General features: G+C 40.1%; 1 long non-coding RNA gene across 1 annotated transcript; it reads left to right on the top strand.

Moving 5' to 3' along the window:
* Positions 1 to 2,893: 2,893 nt before the first annotated feature.
* Positions 2,894 to 3,842, top strand: LOC110675921. Its single transcript, XR_002499920.1, has 4 exons — positions 2,894 to 3,153; positions 3,218 to 3,303; positions 3,361 to 3,430; positions 3,505 to 3,842. It is a non-coding gene; the product is annotated as an uncharacterized LOC110675921 (long non-coding RNA).
* The last annotated feature ends 10,704 nt before the right edge of the window (positions 3,843 to 14,546 follow it).

The raw sequence follows: 14,546 nt of genomic DNA, 5'->3' as shown, positions 1-14,546 counted from the left end.
GGGAAAACCGAGACTTGTCACTTTCAACGAGGTTTAATATGTAACAAGGAGTAATAAGTGTTCCTTTCATTACTCGAACATCCTGTTCTCTTCGTTTGAAGCAGTCAGGACTAGGGTTCACTGGTATATCTTTTCTCCATAACGCACCACGAAACTGTGACGTACCCGCGTTATGGGTCATTTAGAAGGATGCTGTCTTCCACAAAGTTGTTCGACCACCCGGTGGATTGGACGTCGATTTGTATTTCCGATAGAGGTTAATTATTAGAGGGGGGTTTCACATTTTTGAGCCCAAACACGTCCCGTACCCGACTTACTTTATGTTTTTTTAAACCCGGACCCGACCCGTACTCAGACCTGACTCGAACCTGAAAAAAAAATCCGCCGTTCAAATCCGAATCTGACTCTAAACCTAAATATTGTTTGTAAGAAAAGATCGAGTTTTAAAAATAGAAAAATTCATCGTTTCTGATGCATAAGGAAGCTTTCTGGTTGTTACTCTTACCATAGCTCTTACTAAAGTCTACCTAAATCTGAATTTTTACAAGCCCGATTCCGACGTACTCGAAAAAAATGTCTGGAGAATGCACTGTGGAAATATTTTAAGTTATCCTTGAAGAAATGTTACTTAGAGAAACCTCTGACATTATGCAAAAATCTCTGTAGAGATCTTCTTGGAGGAATCCTTAGGAGAATCTCTTATTTTTTATTAGAGGAATGTCAGGAGAAATCGCTTGAAGAATCTTTGGAAGAATCGCTGTAGAAGTGCTTGAAGTAATCTATGCAATAATTCCTGGAAAAGTTCCCTGAGGATGGATCAATTCCCGAAGAAATCTATCTGGAGTGAATTCTTCAGAGTTTTTGCAATTCCCTCACAGGTCTTTTTTTATTGAATTCTTCTACGATCTGATTTTAAAATTGTTTTCGGTATTTCTCAAGTTATTATTTTTGGATTTGACGGAATAATAGTCTGATTTTTTTTTCTAAAGGATGATTTTGAATTTTCTCAAGAGGATTTTTTTAAAACACTTCAGAGTACTTTTTAATAATGCGTCCCAATGAAGTTATTTCTGGATTTCCTCCAGCTGTTCTTTCGAGTATTAGTCCATAAGATATTTCCAACATTCGTTCGAGTTAATGTATGAATTCGTTCACGGTCATTTATTCAATTGTTCCAGAAATCTACTGAAGGCCTCCTCGAAGTTCTACATGAGTCTAATTTGATTCTTTTAATCCTATATTAAAGAATTCTACGAGAAATTTGGATTTTTGAGATTTTTTCATTGGTGTTTGCGAAATTGCTTAATTTTTTTTACAAATCTTTTTTTCAAGGTAATCTGACGAAGTTTTTCTGAGTTCTTCCTGTTATAATACAAAACCTTTATGCAAATTCTTGTTGAAATTTCTGCAGAAGCTGATTCTAAAGAAATGTCCAGAAGTTAACGGAGAAGAATGTTTTATGTTGGCGTTACTATCCTGTTAATTATTTTTACTCACGCAAAAATAATTGATTCTGAATCAAGTCAACTACTTCAGCACTAAATTTTACGTCAAATCAAATTCACACACTCTATTGATTTTACAGTGATACCTCCATGAGTCGATGCTCCATGACTCGATATCGAATCATGGGACCATAGTAAAAACAAACTTTCATGGTTACTATGATGGTCCCTAGAAGCAGCTATCCAAAGGAATGCTGTTCCATGACTCGATATTTCCATGAGTTGATGGTCCGTTCAATATCAATTCAATATCCCTTCAATTGAAAATTAGCCACGTGGTGGTCGAGCTCTAAACTAAATTGTGTTTTATGTGGAAGTCCTCATCCTCCTGAGCAACTTTGCCGAAGACAGCATCCTTCTATGTACTCGCAATCTCATGTTATCGCATAGCCCTTACCGAAAGTCCATATCAACGCTAGCGCCACGCGGTGGTCGAGTTCTAAACTAAATTGTATCTTATGTGGAAGTCCTTATCCTCCTGAGCAACTTTGCCGAAGACTGCATCTTTCTATATGTTCGCATTCTTGTATTATCGCAAAATTAGCCCCTACCGGGAGGCCACATCAACGTTAGCGTCACGCGGTGGTCGAGTTCTGAACTAAGTTTTATCTCATGTGGAAGTGCTTGTCCTCCTGAACAACTTTGCCGAAGACAGCATCCTTCTATGTGCTCGCAATCTCGAGTTATCGCATAATAAGCCCTTACCAAAAGTCCATATCGACGCTAGCGCCACGCGGTGGTCGAGTTCTAAACTAAATTGTATCTTATGTGGAAGTGCTTATCCTTCTGAGCAACCGAAGACAGCATCCTTCTATGTGCTCGCAATCTCGAGTTATCGCATAATTAGCCTCCACCGGAAGTTCGTATCGACGCTAGCGCCACGCGGTGGTCGAGTTCTAAACTAAATTGTATCTCATGTGGAAGTGCTTATCCTTCTGAGCAACTTTGCCGAAGACAGCATCCTTCTATGTGCTCGCAATCTCGAGTTATCGCATAATAAGCCCTTACCAAAAGTCCATATCGACGCTAGCGCCACGCGGTGGTCGAGTTCTAAACTAAATTGTATCTTATGTGGAAGTCCTTATCCTCCTGAGCAACTTTGCCGAAGACTGCATCTTTCTATGTGTTCGCATTCTTGTATTATCGCACAATTAGCACCTACCGGAAGTTCATATCGACGCTAACGCCACGCAGCGGTCGAGTTCTGAACTAAATTGTATCTCATGTTGTAACCGTTCGGTTCCAAGATTAACTTGTTGGCTCCACCAAAAGGTTTATTCCTTCTATTTCCTTAATGAGACCTTTTCAAATGTTGAACTTTCACACTCGCAGGTTGACGAAAATGTCATGAGTGAGTGCGTGTTCCCATTTCATAACCATACCAAGTAGACAAGATGTGATATACATTCGAGCAGTTTGAGTTCGGGCAAAATAATCACAGCCCTGTTAGCCTTGTTTTCACACACAGAGGGTGCTGAATATAACAGGATGTGCAAACATGAAAGCATAAAACATAGATGTCAAATACACAATTATGCGAAACGGCATTCTATATAAGAAGCCGTTTTACAGAAATTCGGTCTCTTTTAACAAATAGTGATCCAAGTAGGAAGTAGAGTGCGCGCGCCTGTAAATATTATATTTAATGGTGATAGTTTTTCTTTATTGGTGAAATTCCTTTTAATTCTGTGTTGCTTCTTTTCTTAAATTAGGTTACGTGAAAATGTTATTGGTTAAAATTAGTAAAGTTATGTTATACTTGTTAGAAGAAACAGTGTGTTGAAACATAATTAGTATGGTTAGTATTGTAGTGTCTGAAATCTAACCTAAAATAATAATCAATTAAAAATTATAGTTAAGCTAGCTACGAACAGTGATACAAACAAATAACGAATACAACAAACAAGCGAAAACAATAGAAAAAGGTAATTATCAGTGAAACAGTGGAAAAGTAGAGGTTAGGTAGTGACGTCGCAGGGTGCTAATTCTTGGTGTCCAGGTCCACGTCAAGGGACCTTTTTCTTTTGTACTCTAGTCCAAGATCTTCAGTGCAGTGCCGTCGGTGTGCCTTCCGGGAAGATCAAGCCAGCTCTCGTTGCCCTGGTTCCGTTGATGTCGATGATGTGACCGTTGGGAAGTGTTACAACCCGAGTGCGTACCGCCATTGTCTTTGGCCGCCAAGAATAGCGTCACCGGCGTCGGCCATCGCGATCCTGCCACCCTTCTACCATGCACCAACCCATCAACACCATCAGCAAAACTCCGGATCCGTGAGAACACCTAAAAGCTAAGTACCCAATATGTGACGTCACAAATAAATTGTTGTAAAATGTTGAAGCCTCAGGTGTAGCTAAATCCGTAGAGAGACCAGCCCTGAATTCTAAAGGCCTTTCACCAAGTTCTCTTTGTGTCGTTCTCCGGGTTCAAAAGGAACCATCAAGCCTTGTCCTTTGTTGATCACTAAGCATTCAAGACCCCCCCTTTTCTAATATGTAATATGTTTGCCTATTCTGTATTCATCCTTTTTGTGAAGAGTTGAAATTTGACTCCTGCTTGAATCAATCATCCCCTGCTTGCGTATTGGGTGAATTGAATGTCCATACGACCCTGAAGATTCCAATCCCATAAGCCGGTGAGATAGCGAGTTACAATGTGGAAGTCCTTATCCTCCTGAGCAACTTTGTCGAAGACAGCATCCTTTTATGTGCTTGCAATCTCGTGTTATCGCATAATAAGCCCTTCCCAAGCAACCAAAAGTTCAGATTGTAGGATATTATTGTGCCTAATCAGCTTTACAAAGAATACTGAGAAGAACTCTAAACAGCTTACTTTTTAAGTAATTATCTGAACTTTAAAGTCCTGATAGGATGATCAAGCTTCTAACAAAATACTGTTCAGCTTCGAAAGGAAACTTAAAAGTTTACAAATAGTACGATTTGACTCTCGTGGAGAATGCTATTCAACTCCAAATAGAACTTAAAAGAACTTAAGGAAAATTTAAAAAAAAATCCGAATGGGATTAATTTTACTGCTCATGTTCTATTTTCGTATTATTGAATTGGTATTTTAATCTTTTTTATTTTATTTTTTTGTAATGAGAGTATGATATATATGTATATATATGTTTTTTCTTTTTATATGTTTCAGGACTACTTACCCCAAGTTTCGAACTCGAGTCCTGCTCTTTGAAGTTCAGATTCATTCCACGGCTCCATACGCACAATGTACAATATTGGATGCTTTTACTTAATGTGCTGATTTCAAAATGACGAAAGACTAGAAAGAATTATTAAGCAGTGCGCGAACTTTCTCTGAACTTCAAATGCACATTCAAGTAGCTTTTAGTTCATGCCGAACTGAATCCACACTTGAAAGTTCGATTAAAGTTCACGCGCAACTTCTCATATACTTGAGCCGTTTGACGTTTCTCACTTGTTTTGATTTTGCAACAGTGTTTTAATCTGTGTTAAAGCCGAACCAGAAGAAATCGCATCATTTTAATTATTGCTGTTTAAAAATAATAATGGTAAGTTAGTGAAGTGCCCTCTGAAAGTACTAAATATTCATATGATTCATCATTATTGCAGATAATGCCATTCGCCGTTGTTCAAACAACTAACGCACGGGGTTGCAATGAGCTGTCGGTCGTACCTGCGTCGTGGCTGCGGGGATCAAGGAGCGGAAACATTCTGCTGTGGCCAAATGTGAAGAGTGTCGCAGAACAGGAAAGATTACTCCGCGACGAAAACAGCTCCCCGAAGAAGTCCTGGGTGAAATATAAATGCAAGGTGAAACGGAATCCCATCGCATCATTTAATGCCGCGAAGCGTATGTTGGATGATTTATCCGGAGAATCCTCATCGGAAGTCAGCAATCTAGTTCGACGTAAACGAAAACCCAAAAACAATGAGGCTAATAACTTTCAAGAATTGCTCATTTTAAACGATACGCCTTGCTCATCTGCTGCAGAAACAACCTCGTCATCGGTTCCCATTGTCATTGAAGTAAGAGGAAAGGTTCAAGGCGAGATTCAGGATGAATTTCCTCGAGGAACAACATCATCCCCTCGACAACCACCCGCCACCGTTTTGACAAACGTTGAGGATAATGTTCAAAACGCCCAGGGTGAAATCCTCCAACAGCCACTACCTGTACTTCCAGTCAATGGCATCACGACGCTGTCTGAAGATAATATCCCGGAAATTCAGGCTTTTCAGTATGTGGCGTACGATACTGCAGATACTGTGGTGGAGCCGGGAACACAACAGTGTTTTGATACGGTTATCAAACAACTGCAAGAAACAAACAGCAGACTGGAACGACTGGAGAAGCGTATAGCAAGTATTGGGACTCAAAACGAATTTATGTTAGACGCGGTCCGAAAGTTCATCTCCCATACGACGAACATCGAACAGCCATCGTCTTTCTGTTTCGACCCTATCAAAGATGAGAATGAATTGGCTGATTTGGAAAATAAGCTGACGGACAACGACTTCAAGTTGAAGATGGTAAATCTGTTTTACTTCAATCTAATATAATCTAATTAATTCGACTTCAATATAATCTAATTTATTCTAATAACTGTCTATTTTCAATTATTATCATTTTAGATTAATTGGTTGCGTTGAATGTCAGTGGCGACTGTGCGGATAATCGCATGCTTGGAGTACTCGATTTGTTATTCAGCAAGGAATTCCAAACGAAATGCACGTGGACTGGAGCCAGTCGTAAAGGACCAAAAACTGCTATAATGCCAAATCGACATGTTCTGCAATTATTTTAGCAAGTTGGAACTGATGAGTCTGAAACGGTAACTCAACATAAACTGGCCAGCTTTTTCATGAAAAAGCTAAAAAATTCTCTCAAACGATTACTCACAACCGGCATGCGTCGTGGGACAAGGCATGTGAGACGGCGAAAGCAGCAATGTGCTACTAAAGATGGTATGAAACTCGAGCCAGAGTTCACACCTGAAGATCATGAGGAGAATCACAGTGATCATGAGTCCGATGAACATGTTTCTTCGGTCGTTGATTCGTCTGATGCCATTGAAGCTGTAGATATCGAGTCAGACTGGAACGATCCAGCTTTTGATGATTCCAGTGAATAACATCTTGCAACGTTGTACTTGATTAGGAGCCGACTGATACTTAATGTATCTGAAGAGATATTGTAGGGGAGCTAGGGGCAAAATAAAACATAGTAACCAATTATAACTTTTACTTTTTTTTTTTTGTTTTTTTTTATGTTTTTATGTATGTGTAGAAATTTTTCAGTTTAATTACGTTAGACTTATTGTTTATTTGGTTACTTATGTTTATTTGCATTGGAGAGAAGAAGAAAAGTGACTTAACCATTAATTGGTACTCGGTCATGAAGTGGATTTTTATTGCATTTATTTTTTAACCATGCCTCTAAATTTAAGTTTTATAATTGATTCGATTTGGTATAAGTATGTATCAATGGAATAAATACACGGTTATCCTTAAAGTCAACTGACACTAATTTGCATTTTATGTCGCTACAACTGAACTGAGAATTTACCCCAGATAAACCTTTTTTATTTCCGAGGTATATATTCAAAAACGACGATTTTACTGGATACATAAAGAAATCCATTTTTGATGATAAAACCTTTCCAAAAATTAGCATCTGAGGAGATTCTGAAACATGATCATAGCGTACAATTTGATTTGTATGGGTGAGAAACCAAGCGTTTCTATCTGCATCGCTTAGGAAACAGTCTTCAGTTACGTTGATAACTTTTTTGCTACCACAAGTTCTAACACACGGATAGTTACTCTGATATTTTTTGTATTTTTGAATCGTGTAATATTCTCTAGCATTGATTTCGGAAAGCCTATTGATGGCTTGTTCAAGGCTTTTCCACCCACTTCTAAGCAGGTGTTTTATTCGCTGCAGTGCGTTTTCGAAAGGGTATGTAAGAAACTGCTGAATTCGGAAGCTTTCCAATATGACAAATGATCCATCCCCCGTAGCTTACGGTGGATCTCGGAGGGTAGCTGTATACCATACAGTATCTGCGATAACTTTTCGGTTTGTTGCGATGATAGTTTCGTTTCGTAACCTAATGTTCCATCTCTCCATCCTAACAACAATCGCTTCATGACTCCTAAATCAATCAAGTGCAAACGATCTCCTACGATAATATCTTCAATTAGATTTAAACCTGGTACATTAAGTAAGGGTGTTGCAGTTTTCTGATGATGACTGTATGCATTTTGCCTGAACTTTTGATCAGTACGTTTTGCATTATTGATCGATGTGAACACAACGGTTCTTGATTCATGAGAGTACTCGCCTTCACACTCGCACTTTAGGCAACCGTTTTTAGAGTTAAAACCAGCGACACCTGAAAACCAATCGTAAATTGTAATGCAAGCTACAGTACATATATGACAAAATAAACCTTTAAGAAACGCGCGTGCGGGTGAATCACAAATAAAGCATCTTAGTTGTACATCGATCTTGCTGCCGTTGATTATGACTCCATGATTTAACACTTCAACCAATTGTTTCAAAAAATCTTCAAGACTAGTTGGTTTGCATTTTCCATAAAATATGGCAATCGTCATCGGCGCTATTTCAGGCATTTCCGTAATATTGAACAATATGGGCCAAAACTGTGATTTGCTACTTTTGAATAATGGAATGCCATCAATATTGATGTTGATGGAAATCCGAAGTGGCTTTTCAATTTGTCTATGAATGAAAAAAAAAGTTTTAATAATTTACTAATAAGCAAATGGTTTCAAACAATATTTTGGTCTTACTGAAAAAAATCACTGAGGCACTGCTTGATACCCTTGTACCAGAATTGTCCACCAGCGATTTCAACGATGTTGCAAGTAGCTTGCCTGGATGTTCTTAGTAAGGTTCTTGCAGAACGTGGCAATTTTTTTTCATTAGTTTTTCTTCTGATTATTTCCATAATTAAATTTATGGATTCGTGTGACTGATTCGTTTTCAGAGCCCAATATGTGATGCATTCACTCAAATCCATTTTATCTAATGTATCAGAATATTGATCTGTTTCGATTGATGAATAAGATTCATCACAAGATTCGTCGTCATTGGGCCAGTTATTGTCGGATTCGGTGCCATCGTCTTCAAGCATATCTTCTCGTGATGGGTCGTCACCAGTGGACCAAAAATCCTCTGATTCGGATAAACCGTCTTCAACTTTATTTTCTCTGGGTGCAGATGAATGCTTTTGAAGATCTAATTCATTTTCTCTTTCGTTTAATACGCAATCAGTTGGTAATGGCCTTTCATTTCCTAAAAAAAATAACTAGGTAATGTGAATTTTGTTTGAGGAAAAATATCAAAATGTTTTATACCAGAATGCGTGGCTTCTTTGTTTTCCTCTTCCCATTTGGCTAATAGTTTTTTACGGTGATAATAGAACAATCCGCTCTTTTTAATTGTTTTTGAAAACTCCATTGTACACTCGTTTAGATTTGCAAATAAAACTCAACTATAACATTAAACGCCTTCAAAAAGTAAACATTCTCAAGTTGCCGTAATTCTTTATCAGAACCTAAACTGAACTAGAGCCAAGTTGTAAAGAAGTAAAATTTAGCTTTATTATAAACTTTCACGTTTAGCTTTTTTCGTCGTCAGTACTTTGTATTGAAAGTTCAACTGAAGGCACCTTACAACTACTTCGGAACTTTATGGTTGAATTAGAATAACTTCTCTCAAACTTTCAAGTTCCTTATAAGTATTAGGAATACTTCGTAGATAATCAAGTTCGTCTGCACTTGTTGTATCCATCTAATCAGCTAGAAAGTTTTACGAAACCTATTGTGAACTTAATGTGAACTTGTGAGTTCGTCTCTTAAGCAATATCCGAACTTTTGGTTGCTTGGGTTACCAAAAGTCCATATCGACGCTAGCGCCACGCGGTGGTCGAGTTCTAAACTAAATTGTATCTTATGTGGAAGTCCTTATCCTCCTGAGCAACTTTGCCGAAGACTGCATCTTTCTATGTGTTCGCATTCTTGTATTATCGCAAAATTAGCCCCTACCGGGAGGCCACATCAACGTTAGCGTCACGCGGTGGTCGAGTTCCGAACTAAGTTTTATCTCATGTGGAAGTGCTTGTCCTCCTGAACAACTTTGCCGAAGACAGCATCCTTCTATGTGCTCGCAATCTCGAGTTATCGCATAATAAGCCCTTACCAAAAGTCCATATCGACGCTAGCGCCACGCGGTGGTCGAGTTCTAAACTAAATTGTATCTTATGTGGAAGTGCTTATCCTTCTGAGCAACCGAAGACAGCATCCTTCTATGTGCTCGCAATCTCGAGTTATCGCATAATTAGCCTCCACCGGAAGTTCGTATCGACGCTAGCGCCACGCGGTGGTCGAGTTCTAAACTAAATTGTATCTCATGTGGAAGTGCTTATCCTTCTGAGCAACTTTGCCGAAGACAGCATCCTTCTATGTGCTCGCAATCTCGAGTTATCGCATAATTAGCCCTTACCAAAAGTCCATATCGACGCTAGCGCCACGCGGTGGTCGAGTTCTAAACTAAATTGTATCTTATGTGGAAGTCCTTATCTTCCTGAACAACTTTGCCGAAGACTGCATCTTTCTATGTGCTCGCAATCTCGAGTTATCGCATAATTAGCTCCTACCGGAAGTTCATATCGACGCTAGCGCCACGCAGCGGTCGAGTTCTGAACTAAATTGTATCTCATGTGAAAGTGCTTATCCTTCTGAGCAACTTTGCCGAAGACAGCATCCTTTTATGTGTTCGCAATCTCGAGTTATCGCATAATTAGCCTCCACCGGAAGTTCGTATCGACGCTAGCGCCACGCGGTGGTTGAGTTCTAAACTAAATTGTATCTCATGTGGAAGTGCTTATCCTTCTGAGCAACTTTGCCGAAGACAGCATCCTTCTATGTGTTCGCAATCTCGAGTTATCGCACAATTAGCCTCCACCGGAAGTTCGTATCGACGCTAGCGCCACGCGGTGGTCAAGTTCTGAACTAAATTGTATCCCATGTGGAAGTCCTTATCCTCCTGAGCAACTTTGCCGAAGACAGCATCCTTCTATGTGTTCGCATTCTCGAGTTATCGCATAATTAGCCTCCACCGGAAGTTCGTATCGACGCTAGCGCCACGCGGTGGTCGAGTTCTAAACTAAATTGTATCTCATGTGAAAGTGCTTATCCTTCTGAGCAACTTTGCCGAAGACAGCATCCTTTTATGTGTTTGCAATCTCGAGTTATCGCATAATTAGCCTCCACCGGAAGTTCGTATCGACGCTAGCGCCACGCAGCGGTCGAGTTCTGAACAAAATTGTATCTCATGTGAAAGTGCTTATCCTTCTGAGCAACTTTGCCGAAGACAGCATCCTTCTATGTGTTCGCAATCTCGAGTTATCGCACAATTAGCCTCCACCGGAAGTTCGTATCGACGCTAGCGCCACGCGGTGGTCAAGTTCTGAACTAAATTGTATCCCATGTGGAAGTCCTTATCCTCCTGAGCAACTTTGCCGAAGACAGCATCCTTCTATGTGTTCGCATTCTCGAGTTATCGCATAATTAGCCTCCACCGGAAGTTCGTATCGACGCTAGCGCCACGCGGTGGTCGAGTTCTAAACTAAATTGTATCTCATGTGAAAGTGCTTATCTTTCTGAGCAACTTTGCCGAAGACAGCATCCTTTTATGTGTTTGCAATCTCGAGTTATCGCACAATTAGCCTCCACCGGAAGTTCGTATCGACGCTAGCGCCACGCGGTGGTCAAGTTCTGAACTAAATTGTATCCCATGTGGAAGTCCTTATCCTCCTGAGCAACTTTGCCGAAGACAGCATCTTTCTATGTGCTCGCAATCTCGAGTTATCGCATGATTAGCTCCTACCGGAAGTTCATATCGACGCTAGCGCCACGCAGCGGTCGAGTTCTGAACTAAATTGTATCTTATGTGAAAGTGCTTATCCTCCTGAGCAACTTTGCCGAAGACACCATCCTTCTATGTGTTCGCATTCTCGAGTTATCGCATAATTAGCCTCTACCGGAAGTTCGTATCGACGCTAGCGCCACGCGGTGGTCAAGTTCTGAACTAAATTGTATCCCATGTGGAAGTTCTTGGTCCCCGAAGCAAGTTTGCTGAAGACAGTACATTCCTATATGGCCTGCATCTTATACAATTTGGTGATGACTGCAGATTTCTGGGCTGAGTGTACTGAAATTCCACGTGGCCAACATGGTCCCCTTCGTAGCCGATTCCCGGTGGCCACTGGATCCGGAACCGGTATTCCAGGTAGTGATCAGAATATTGAGGAGTATATCTTTCAAATGCGGCATAAATTTCATTATTCGGTTGATATTTCGCTGATTTATAGGGGTATACATTTCTGGGTCATAATGACCCCAGTATCTTATTAAGTTGTTTTTTTGTGGCGCCATCTTAGAATCACCTTAAGAAAAAAATTTTTTGGTCTTGCGCTTCGTTTCCACAAAATATTAAAAGTCAGGGAATTTCAGAAAGATCCGTTTGATAACGACAGAGATATTGCAGGTTGAAATTCGATTTTGGGTCATTATGACCCCAGTATCTAACTAAGGTTAATTTATCTGCCTTTTGGCTTGGTACCTCGTATCTGGTCGTACCTACGGTATTTCTGAGCTATAAGTACTGGCTGCAGTTGGCGCAGAAAAAAAAACTTCCCGGACTGTGGACTGAATAACATATTATTTTATTCTTTATTTACAGGATATAAAACTTACGTCTGAAAAATATAATAGGCCAATGTTTAAAACCATGCGAGAATATTGAATTTATTATGCTTGATTGTGTAGAGCCATGTCTTCAAAGTTTGTACGGATAATTTGCGGACACCCTGTAGCCGTGGACTCTATCCATTTGGCTACTCAGCCGTAAATCATGAACATTGGATAAAATCAATCGAAGACCTGGGGCCTGGTGGTAAATTCGAAAAATACATGAGTTATGATTTCTACCTTGGGTATGAAGAGTTGGGTAGGGTATTGTCAAGCGTATGAAATGCGGCAGACTGCGCTGAACTGGTCTCGTTGTCGATATACTGGAAGAACGTCAAACAAAATCAATACTCAAGTATAACCATCGAGCTGAAGCAGTACGTAAATGTGTAATACGTACAACATCAGGTCGATGGCTACTTGTGTTTGAACAGAGAATCAACGTTTATGGCAATATGAAGCGATTAGATCGAGAAAGATCATCCATAGCGAATTGGGGTCCGTCATTTTTGAAGTAAGTATTCCCTCCCAAGACTTCTCGTTGCATAACTGTAGTTATACACATGTTCCATTTGACTGCTGAAACAAACGCAGTTTATTTACTGCAATATTTTGCAACTGTCATAATATAGTGACAGCGGCTGTTTCCCACTCTCCCGGTCGAGCATAATTTATTTGCATTTTTATTTGCACGAATGCGTTCATAAATAATTGATTGTCTACACACGTGCTCCTGTTAGAGCTCCCGCGCCGACAAACGTAACATGCATCGGCCCAGTTTCGGTTTTTGTGAATCGATACTTTCCAAACGGATCCCCAAGTGGGCAAGTTTTGCCTGACACGAAAAAAAAAAAGAAACAAGACGTATCGTAAAGATGTTCGATGTTACGATGTTCGATTCTGATATACCTGGTGGTGACATCCGCATGTCAGTACCTTAACCATAGTACTGGCTGGCTGTGTTGTTGACAGCTTGAGCTATTGATGCGCGTGGCCAAATGGTTCCACATTTGTAATTCCAATTGTTTCATTGTACACTGGGATGGATTGGACGTTTTTGCTGGTTGCAGTTTCTCAGGGCAGCAGGTGGAAAAAGTGCATTAGGTCGTCTAAAGGGGGCAGACGGTACAGGTTTGATGACGGTGGAATGGGGAAACCCATTGCAATGCATAGCAAGGTTAACCAGTCTGACAATATGGGTTGTAAAATAGAATATTAACGGTTTTGTTATGCTGTTTTCTAGCAGGCCCTTCATACTTAAGATAACAGTGAGTTAAGTAGGACTGTGTGACATTACCTTGAAAGCCACTACCCCAATACCATGACCCCGAACGAAAATAAAAATTTAGGAAAAAAAAATCGTTATTATGACGTTTGGGATTATGGGTTGGAGCCGTAATGTAGGCGTAAAGCTCTTTGGTAATTGGAAAGAAATAGTAAAGTTACTCTGTAGTTGAGATCTTCAAATTTTATAGGGTTCAACGCAGTACACGTCGATCAATATTGTTTGTGAGATAACTACTTAATTTTACGGTCCAATATTCGTTACCGAATCTATTTTTAAGCTAAATCGAACCAAATTCCTTTCAAAAATAGCTTTTGCCTAGAAAAGAAAGACAGTAACCAAAGTTGGAAAGAAAAACAAACAATAGACGGTGTCTTTACGTGGCCCGATATAACAACCATTGCATCGAGATGCGATTTATGTTGAACCAACAGCATTGCGATCACTTCTGCCCGGGCGCAAAAGGAAGGTATACGTCTAATGCACTGTTGGGAATGCATCTTCCAAGCCACACGTCTCGTCTTCATCTATCTAAGAAGCGATACGCGATCCGGTCGGAAGGAACACCGGACTACCACCAGGCTGAATTACACTGCGAACGTGCGTGTGGCAGTTCCAGAGAAAAACAGACATAATAGTTAGAACAATTTTCAATGTGAAACGAAGTACCGCAAATATTAACGCCCAATGCTAAAGATACTGATTTTGGCCATCTGGAAACTAAGTTGCGGTGGTTCACAAACACGCAGCGAACTGGACTATCGAAATTCATACATTTTGCCTTATGAAAGATGGAACGATTATCGCAATGGTCTAATCCACCGATGTACTAAATTCACTCGATCTAAGAATTGTGACACTTGAGCGGGGCACGCTCCCGTATGATCCCCACGTGATCTGGACCCGCTCTAGTGTCAAAATTCTACGACCGAGTTAGTTTAGTACACCAGTGGATAAGACCATACGAACGCTTTATGTATCGTTTTAGCAGCAATCCAC

Source organism: Aedes aegypti, chromosome 2 (assembly GCF_002204515.2).
Source record: "Aedes aegypti strain LVP_AGWG chromosome 2, AaegL5.0 Primary Assembly, whole genome shotgun sequence".
NCBI classification, from domain to species: domain Eukaryota; kingdom Metazoa; phylum Arthropoda; class Insecta; order Diptera; family Culicidae; genus Aedes; species Aedes aegypti.
The sequence above is the reverse complement of the archived record's forward strand: the minus strand, read 5'-3'. Positions and strand labels throughout refer to the sequence as shown.